The 8,526-nt window shown below is 39.3% G+C and overlaps 1 pseudogene; it reads left to right on the top strand.

The window, feature by feature from the left end:
* The first annotated feature begins 1,061 nt into the window (after positions 1-1,061).
* On the top strand, positions 1,062-1,678 carry LOC105003828 (annotated as a pseudogene).
* The last annotated feature ends 6,848 nt before the right edge of the window (positions 1,679-8,526 follow it).

Below are 8,526 nucleotides of genomic sequence, written 5' to 3'. Positions count from 1 at the left end.
ACATATAAATTAGATGACTAGTAAAAGGCTAGTTATAAACATATTTTACCCATCTTCAGTGGGCCTGATGTTGAGAATTCTGCTTTCTATTCTTAATTTGCCAAGCTACTTTGCAGTAGTATCTGAGGTAATAAAAGAAGATATATATAAACAAATTACAGCAACCACAGAAACCCTCCTATCTAATGGATAGACATTAAGATTTATGACATAAGGCTGTAAAATATTTTCAAATAATTATAAGCCCTTGCAGATAATATATACAAGTTTTAATAACTGGACTGTATCTTCATTTATAGAACAAATAGAAGCTCTCTTAATATGTCTTCACATAAATAATCTTTGAGACTAATTGAAGGCTTCAGTTCCCTTTTGAAGATATACTGACTGAATAACTGTGGCTAGTAAGTGTCTCCCTCTTTTGTTCCACACCAGCTGCACTGCTTAGTTTATCTAATAAAACCATTCTTAGATGTTGTGGACAAGGCCTTAGGATGTCTTTTATGTAAAATGTGGAACACAAATCAGTAAACTAAGTTTCGAAGGAAGGCTTTGTCCTTACATCATAACGTGCCTGTATATGTTTTAATTTGAAATAAAATTTTAAGATATATGTACACTTTTAATTTATGGTTCCTACTTTAACCTACTTTTTCAATTAACTTACCAGATAACTGTTCCAGTCAAGTAATATAAGATGGCTCTAAAACTATATAGTATAGAAATATTATGAATGCAACATGAAACATAGAACTTTTCACACATAATATAGTGATGACACTGAAAATTGTTTTATCTGAGAATATTTTAAACCTATATCTTCATTTCTTCTAATTCAGAATTCTTTTAGCTTAGAAACTAAATATAAAGAAAATTTCTAATGCAAATACTAAGAGCATAGGGGAGATTAGCATTATATTTGCCAAGTTTTTAGAGGCAGATTAAAACTTCTACCTAAACTGCCCATTGCATCAAATGATATTATCCTCTCCTGAATTTGATTAACAAAAATTCTACTATTAAAAATGAATTCCATTGTTTTGTAAGACTTTCTTTCACAAATGAAGACTAATCAGAGCTTCAGGTTGGTGAAAGTACTGGGAGAGGTGTGTGCCCAGAGGGGATGGAAGCTCCATACCCACCTCCCTGATCTTGTCCTGTGCTTTCTTCTCTTTGTCTGTTCTTGAGCTGTATTCTTTAAAATAGCCTAGCAAATAGTTTTTCAGATGCTGCATACTTGGCAAGGCATGTCAGTTTGATGTGGATGTCCCCAAAGAGACCTCAGCTCTCACTGCTAATAGGCTCTGTGGCTCTGGTTTCCAGTTCATTGTATATGGATGTCAGGAAATGTGTGTAAAAATAGCTGAAGTTGTCTTATGTGGAGGGGCCAAAAGCATGGCTCCCTACTGTGTCAGAAATGTATGTATTATAACCAAGTTGGGATCAGATCTCAAGCTGGAAGATTCTTTGTGAGCAGCATTAACAGGGCAACGTGTCCCAGTCCCCACAGGAATTGCTGCAGAGAATCTTGCTGCAAAACATAAAATAAGTAGAGAAAAATTTAACAAACACCCTGCAGTCACAGCAGAGGTGAAAAGCTGCTAATGAAGCTGGCTACTTTAATAGTGAGATGATATCAGTTTAGATAAAGACAAGGACAGGAGCAAGTAATGAGTAATGCCAAGTAATGAGCAGGCTTAATACCAATGAGCCCGGTGCAGTTAAATAAGCTTCCTCCAGTTTTAAGGAAGAAGGGACCATCCTTGTCCCATCCCTGTCCAAGAAGGGACATTCCTGTAAGGAATGTATCAGAAATATCTGATGCTTTCATAGATAGTGAAGATACTATCAAAAAGTATAACTTCCCACTGGCAAGAACTGTGAGCTATTTTGTATCTGGACGTGACTTCTCTATTGTAGATATTGGTCTTTTCCCTGCCTCCAGTGGGGGCACTAAAGAAAAGAAGACTGAGTCTTAAGGACATGGATTTGGTGGAAGTGAATGGAGATTTTGCTCCCCAGTACTTGGCAGTTGAAAAGAGCTTGGATTTCAACCCAAGTAAAACCAATATAAATGGAAGAGTCATTACTTGAAATCAGCCATTGGCAGGATCTGGATCAAGAATTATTGCACACACAGTTCATGAATTAAGATGTAGAGGTGGAGAATATGCAGGGGAATCAGCTTACATTGAAGGTGGCCAGTGCATCACACTCGATATTTGGAACTCAGACTGAAGAAACCAAGGAGCCCACAATAGTGCAGTTACTTTACTTGGCTTGTTGTGGTTCAGTCACTCAGTTGTGTCTGACTGTTTGTGACTCCATGGACTGCAGCACACCAGGCTTCTCTGTCCTTCACTATCTCCCAGAGTGTGCTCAAACTTATATTCATCTAGTTCATCTCATCCTCTGCTGTCCCCTTCTCCTCTTGTCTTCAATCTTTGCCAGCATCAGAGACTTTTCCCATGAGTTGGCTCTTTCACATCGAGTGCCCAAAGTATTGGAGCTTTAGCTTCAGTATCAGTCTTTCCAATGAACATTCAGGGTTGATTTCCTTTAGGATTGACTTGTTTGATCTCCTTTGAAGTCCAAGAAACTCACAAGAGTCTTCTCCATCACCACAATTTGAAAGCTTCAATTCTTTGATGCTCAGCCATCTCTACAGTTCAACTCTCACATTCATACATGGCTACTGGAAAAACCATAGCTTTGACTATATGGACCTTGTTGGTAAACTGATGTCTCTGCTTCTTAATATGCTGTCTAGGTTCATCATTGGAGATGGCGATGGCACCCTACTCCAGTACTCTTGCCTGGAAAATCCCATGGACGGAGGAGCCTGGTAGACTGCAGTCCATGGGGTAGCGAAGAGTCGGACATGACTGAGCAACTTCACTTTCAGTTTTCACTTTCATGCATTGGAGAAGGAAATGGCAACCCCTGCAGTATTCTTGCCTGGAGAATCCCAGGGACAGGGGAGCCTGGTGGGCTGCCGTCTATGGGGTTGCACAGAGTCGGACATGACTGAAGCGACTTAGCAGCAGCAGCAGCTGGTTCATCATAGCTTTAAATTCCAAGAAGCAAGCATCTTTTAGTTTCATGGCTTCAAAAAGCAATTTCACTTAATTACTTGACTAGGCTACATTAAAACAAGGAAACTTCAGAGCAGCTGGTAAAACTGGTTATGCCCTGCCACTGAAACAGTGAGTTAGTGTGATCCAGGGTGACAAGGTAAAGATGTATTCATCATGAGTATGAGCTCAGGCAAGAAATAAATTTTCTCAAATTTGCACCAAATATGTATTTCTGAACTGAATTTTTATTATAGAATGCCCTAAAAGAAATCACATCCTGGACAATAACCACCACACATGCTTTAGATCATATGATTGCAAGGAAATTGAATAAATGTAGCCTTAATTTCCAAAAAACAAATAGATGAATGAACCCATTAATATATCCCTTTCTGAGGAAATCTTAAATTTTCTTAAGATTTTTTTACATTTTATACTTTACAATGGAATCATCCATTAACATTCTTTAAGAGAAACGAGTGAGAAAGAACAACTCCTGACATGCAGGATGTGACCTGATACTCTCAACCAGGCCTTGGGATTACTCCAGGCTGGCCTGACACTCCCAGCTAGGTCTTTAGATCTCCTGCTGAAAATAAACTTTTTTCACAAAACCTCAAAATAAGATATGACCATTCTGTGATTTTATGAATTAAAGACAAAACTGTTCCTTAAGCATTGCTGATCATAGACAGAGTACTGCCCAACCCAGAACTTCACAAATATAACCCTTCCCCAGTTAACATGAGCAACTGGTCTTTCTTAAATATATAGGGTTAGCCTTACTCTAATCTATCTTTGCCAGAGATAAGATGTTTTCAGATATCCTATCATAGAATTGCTTTCAACTCCTGATAGTATACAATCCAGTGCAATGTCCTGCTTCCTTAAACTGTCTCCAAGCAATTCAGCCAAAGCCTAAATTGTATAATTGGCTTCTTTTTAATACCCACCACAATGGTATCAATTTTACATGTCAGCTTGACTAGGCTAGGGGATGCCCAGCCAGCTGATGAAACATTATTTCTGGATGTGTCTGTGTGGCTGTTTCTGGAAGAGACTGGCATTTGAATTGGTGAACTGAATAAAGCAGATGAACCTCCTCAATGTGAGAGGACATTATCCAATCTTTTGAGGGCCCTGAACAGAACAAAAAAGCAGAAGAAGAATGCATTTGTTCTCTTTCTCCTTGAGCTAGGACATCTTCTCTGGTTCTCAGTCATCAAGGCCTCCAGCTTCTCAGATGTTTGTACTTGGACTTACACCACTGACTCTCTGACTCTCCAGCTTACAGATGGTAGATTGCAGGATGTCTTAGCCTCAAAAATTGCATGATCCAGTCCCTAAAATAAATATCCCCCTTTTTCTCTCCCTCTATCTCATTGCCTCTCTTCCCAGGTGGCACTGGCACTTGTGGAAAAGAATCCACCTGCCAATGCAGGAGGCATAAGAGATGTGTGTCTGATACCTGGGTTAGGAAGATCCCCTGGAGGATGGTATGGCAACCCATGCCAGTATTCTTGCCTGGAAAATCCCCATAGACAGAGGAACCTGACAAACTACAGTCCATAGGGTCGCACAGAGTCGGACATGACTGAAGTGACTTAGCATGCATGTACGCGCTTGTATATATGTTGTCTTTTGGTTCTGTCTCTCTGGGGCACTCTAATACATCTTCTTACCCAGATACCTCACATTTCTCTATATTCCCTTAAATGCTGCAAACAAGAATAAACCCAGGGCTGTTCCTGGTGGTCTTTGGAAGTAGGGCTCTAACACAGAGAACAGAGAATAGATTGCATATGTTTAAAGACTTGAGAATGGGGGATATACTACCTAAATCCTAGAGGAATGCAACACAAGAAGATGGAAATAATAGACAACAATGATCAAATTTCTCAGCTTCCAGATTTTCACATAGCCCCACTCTAGAGACTATTGTGACTTATTGATTAAATTATCCAATTCAATAAAAGTATTGTGCATAGGTGCAGGAAAGCTGTTTCTGTATGCTCTGTTTAAATTACAATTAAGTTTGCAGCTGGAAGTCTCCAAAACACAGTGGAAGCCTCTCAGGGATGGTTATTTGCCTTGTCCTATTTTTGAATTCTTTAACAACATCACCTTATAGCAACAGCTGTTCAGACTGCTGGGACTAGTATAAATTTTTCTTCTACTGCTGGCAAGTTGAAAAGCTGTAAAATATTTTCAGTTCATTTCAGGTTCAGGTATCCCTAGGAGCAATTGTCTTCATGCAATAGAAGAGAAGGTACTAAGACTATAAAACAGAGATTGAGAAACTAAATGCAAACTGCTGTTGGTTGAAAACTCCAACTGAGACTTTATTGCCAAACACCAGACATTGGAAGATCAGTACCTAAATTAGCCAGAGTAAACATCCTGAGGTGAAAAACCAGTGCCAGCTCATTGAACTAAGAATAAGACACACGTGGGTTGGCAGCAGGGCTGAGGAAAGACCTAAATAAATATGGATAAATGCAGTATCTGTTTCTGTATTGAAGGACACGATTTGATAAAAATAAATCAGAAAAATAAATTCAGATGGAAAGATGTAGATGGGAACTTTTGAAAGGTTTATGCTCTTAAATGGGGCCACGTTGGAAGGAAAGTTATGACCAACTTAGATAGAATATTAGAAAGCAGAGACATTACTTTGCCAACAAAGGTCCGTCTAGTCAAGGCTAGGGTTTTCCCAGTGGTTATATATGGATGTGAGAGTTGGACTGTGAAGAAAGCTAAGTGCCAAAGAATTGATGCTTTAAAACTATGGTGTTGGAGAAGACTCTTGAGAGTCCCTTGGACTGCGAGGAAATCCAACCAGTCCATTCTAAAGGAGATCAGTCCTGGGTGTTCTTTGGAAGGACTGATGCTAAAGCTGAAACTCCAATACTTTGGCCACCTCATGCGAAGAGTTGACTCATTGGAAAAAACTCTGATGCTGGGAGGGATTGGGAGCAGGAGGAGAAGGGGACGACAGAGGATGAGATGGCTGGATGGCATTACCGACTCGATGGACATGAATTTGAGTGAACTCTGGGTGTTGGTGATGGACAGGGAGGCCTGGTGTGCTGCAATTCACGAGGTTGCAAAGAGTTGGACATGACTGAGCAACTGAACTGAACTGGACTGACCCAGGTGGCACTAGTGGTAAAGGACCGCCTGCTAATGCAGGATACATAAAAGACATGGATTTGATCCCTGGGTCCAGAAGATCTCCTGGAGGAGGGCTTGGCGGCCCATTCCAGTATTCTTGCCTGGAGAATCCCCATGGACACAGGAGCCTGGAAAGCTACAGTCCATGGGGTCAAAAAGAGTCAGACAAGACTGAGTAACTAACACTTTTACTTTCATATTAGGATTATATATTATGCATGTAATTTGAGTGCTAATATAAGAACCTCATGATAATCATTAAAAATAATCTTAATTTAATAGCCATACGTGGAAAGTGTAGCGCTTCCATGGGATTTTTATTAAAAATGAGTATTTATAAATATTTATTTCCCTTTATCCTCTTTCCCTTCTCTTCAGTGTACATTTTCCCCTAAATTCCCAAACAGTTTTAATATTTTAGTTATTAAAAACATACTGAAAATTGCAAAAACCATAACTTTACACTTGATGACCTTCCCCAAACTTTACTAAGGCTGTAAAAAAGAGATTCAGGAACTATATACAAACTGCTATTGATTGGAAACTCCAGCTGAGACTTTAGCCAGCAGTCAGATCAAAATATAGAACACTGCTATTACCACTGTTCCCCATCTAGTGATTTTAATATCTATAATCCAATTATGTCTTTTTACAGAAGTGCCACCCTTGATTGAAACCAAAATGAACGACTATAATGATCATAATAATTTTATTATTATTTCTAGTAGTATGTAACTGTTCACTGATCATGCACAAATATAAGGCTTCATTGTTGTTGTTCAGTCACTAAGTCATGTCCAACTCTGTGACCACATGGACTGCAGCATGCCAGACTTCCCTGTCCTCCACTGTCACCTAGAATTTGCTCAAGTTCATGTCCATTGAGTCAGTGATGCTATCTAACCATCTTATCCTATGCCACCCCCTTCTCCTTTTAGCTTCAATCTTTCCCAGCATCAGTCTTTTCAAATGAGTCAGCTCTTCATATCAGGTTGCCGAAGTATTGGAGTTTCAGCTTCAGCATCAGTCCTTCCAATGAATATTCAGGGTTGATTTCCTTTGGGATTGACTGGTTTGATCTCCATGAAGTCCAAGGGACTCTCAAGAGTCTTCTCCAGCACAATTTGATAAAGAACATACATTTTCTTGTTGGTTGTGCTGTTCTAGGTCACATCAGTCATGCCCAACTCTTTGCAACCCCGTGGACTGTAGCCTGCCAGTCTCCTCTGTCCATGGAATTTTCCAGGCAAGAAAACTTGGCGTGCCCTTCTCCATTCCTATTGGATCTTGTTGTTCAGTTGCTCAGCCATGTTTGACACCTTGTGACCCTATGGACTCATGCCAGACTTCCCAGTCCTTCACTATCTCCTAGAGCTTGCTCAATCTAATGTTTGTCCATTAAGTCGGTGACGCTATCTAATCATCTCATCCTCTGTCACCCCCTTCTCCTCCTGCCCTCAGTCATTCCCAGCATCAAGGTCTTTTCTAATAAGTCAGCTCTTCTTATCAGGTGGCCAAAGTATTGGAGTTTCAGCTTCAACATCAATCCTTCCAATGAATATTCAGGGTTGATTTCCTTTGGGATTGACTGGTTTGATCTCCTTGCAGTTCAAGGGACTCTCAAGAGTCTTCTCCAGCACAATTTGCGAACATAAATTCTTTGGCACTCAGACTTTTTTATGGTCCAGCTCTCACTTCCATGCATGACTACTGGGAAAAAACATAGCTTTGACTATATGGACCTTTGTCAGCAAAGTGATGTCTTTGCCTTTTAATTTGCTGTCTAGGTTTGTCATAGCTTCCCTTCCAAGGAGCAAGTGTCTTCTAATTTCAAGGCTGCTATCTAATTTCACCATCTACAGTGATTTTGGAGCCCAAGAAAAGAAATTCTGTCACTGCTTCTACTTTTTCCCCTTCATGTTGCATGTGGAATAAAGTTTAAATTCATTGCCTATAGTTTTGAATAACAAATAGTTAAAACAGTTTTTAAAAAATTAAAATACAAATGTTTGGAATTTTAGTTATCTCATAAGTTATCTTATCCCCTTCATAGAGAAGACTTTCTGGAATGTGGATGATAAATTGATGAATTAATAAGAATCAAGAAATTTAGAAAATAAGGAATTAATTGACTAGATAAATTATAAAATTTTGAAGCTTTTTACTGTAGCAATAAGTCAAGGAAAATTATATCCAAGTAGCTGATTTAATGCGATTCTGGGAGACAAAAGAATTAGTCTCAAATTCTGGCTTAATAGATAGTGATTATCATTAA

The sequence above is a fragment of the Bison bison genome, unplaced genomic scaffold (genome assembly GCF_000754665.1).
Source record: "Bison bison bison isolate TAMUID 2011002044 unplaced genomic scaffold, Bison_UMD1.0 scf7180017864471, whole genome shotgun sequence".
Taxonomy (NCBI): Eukaryota; Metazoa; Chordata; class Mammalia; order Artiodactyla; family Bovidae; genus Bison; species Bison bison.
The sequence above is the reverse complement of the archived record's forward strand: the minus strand, read 5'-3'. Positions and strand labels throughout refer to the sequence as shown.